The sequence below is a fragment of the Elephantulus edwardii genome, unplaced genomic scaffold (assembly GCF_000299155.1).
Source record: "Elephantulus edwardii isolate Elephantulus edwardi_28Jun2011 unplaced genomic scaffold, EleEdw1.0 scaffold00046, whole genome shotgun sequence".
Taxonomy (NCBI): Eukaryota; Metazoa; Chordata; class Mammalia; order Macroscelidea; family Macroscelididae; genus Elephantulus; species Elephantulus edwardii.
The window spans coordinates 9462751-9464595 of NW_006399796.1; the positions used below are offsets into that span (position 1 = coordinate 9462751).

The 1845-nt window shown below is 37.8% G+C and overlaps 1 pseudogene; it reads right to left on the minus strand.

The window, feature by feature from the left end:
- Window positions 1–997: 997 nt before the first annotated feature.
- Window positions 998–1322, minus strand: LOC102849192 (annotated as a pseudogene).
- Window positions 1323–1845: the final 523 nt, after the last annotated feature.

Consider the following 1845-nt stretch of genomic DNA (forward strand, 5'->3'; position numbering starts at 1 on the left):
ATACTCAGCATATTACTCCTTTGAGGTAGACTTTTGTTGTTGTTAGATGCCATTGAGTCAGCTATCACTCATAGTGAACCTGTGAACAGCTGGTTAGAGCCTTTCCCTAAATTCTATGCCATTCTTATGATTTCTGCCATGTTTGAGCCCATTGTTAAAGTTGCTGTGTCAGTCCATTTCATTGACAGGCTTCCTCTCTTTCACTGATGCTCTACCTTTCCAAGCATGATGGCTTTTCCCATCTCTCCAGAAAAGATGTCCCAAATATATCAGACTGAGTTGCACCTTCCTTGCCTCTAAGGAGTACAGACGTGATTGTACTTCATCTAAGGCAGATTTGTTTGTTCCTTTGGCAGTTGTAGTATTTATTACTATACTCCAATAGAATAATTCACAGACATTGATTCTTCTTTGATCTTTAGTAATTTTTTGACTTTCAGATGTATAGGTATTGAAAATACCATGGCTTCTATCAGGTGAACCTTATTCTTTAAAGAGACATTTTTGCTCCTTAGCACTTTAAAGATCTTTGACAGCACATTTGTCCAGGTGGAGTTTTAGATGCTTATAAAAAGCAGCACAAGTGAGGAAGACCCTGGATGAGATGAATTGATACAGTAACTGGGGAAATGGGGGTTAGTGTGCCTGGATTAGTGAGAAAGGCTCAGAATAGGGTAGGGTTCAGAGCTGTTGCATCCACCTTCTCTGATAAAAACTGAGTATGACTAACTAATCTCGAGTACCGTCATTCCTTTGGGTGGGAAAAATAATGAACAACACCTACTAAACTGAAATTACTATCAAAATTTTAAAAGAATGACCATAATAATTCAACAAAGCCAATTTTACTTGAATGCAGAACTGTCTAACAAATATATTCTATCAGCCATTCATGATCTAAATTCTTGTATGAGATCAATTTAAATATGGTACATGTAAAAAAAAAAAGTCACAAGACATTTCTGCTTTGTAATAAATAAGGCAGTGGCCAACTATGCTATTCATTGGTAGCTTTCTTAAGATAAGGTATCAACCGTGCCCTTTTCTGTCTTTTTCTTAATGCCAGCCAAGATAATTTTTGTTCCAGTGATGTATTTCTTGGGATTCTTCAGCTACCTCATCAGTGTGTCCTCTTCCCAGGTGATAACCTTTGTTGTAATCGGCCTCTGTGTAAGAGAATCCTGGGGCTTGGCCAGTCTTCATTCAGCCCAAATCAACCATATAGATTCGGCCCAGACTTTTGCTTGCCTCCCTTTCCCATGGTGTGGCACTGGGTACATTTCTGCATAAAAAATTTTCTTGCCCTTCTGAACATCACTCATTTTGAATTTACTCTGTAGTCCTGCACACTCCAAGTAGATGCTAAGGAGCTGGACGTTCTGCTCTCTAAGTTAGTACCATGCTGTTTTGTTTACTGCCACTGCTTAATAGGTTTCGAGGGCCAGGAATATTATGGCTCCACTTCATTTTTGTTTTTCACCAGTATATTTTGTATTCACAGTCACTTTCCTGTCCAAAGAAACTTGACAATTTCCATTTTGATCTCCTTGAAAAATGAATTTGATACCTGTATTGGGATTGCATTAAATTGGTAGATTGCTTTTGGTAGACTTGTCATTTTCACAATATTGAGTCTTCCTATGGTGCATGCTTTTTAAGTTATGGTTTTGAGGTCATCAAGATACTGAGCACTTTAAAATGTAATGCGTACGTGTGAATTGCAAAGCTAGTTATTCTTCTGCATCTCAGAGATGATTTAGACTTTCTAGGGTTAAATTATGTACACGTGAAAGGTGCTCCCAAAGCACTATAAGTGTATTACACTACATATCAGGCTTTTATAAG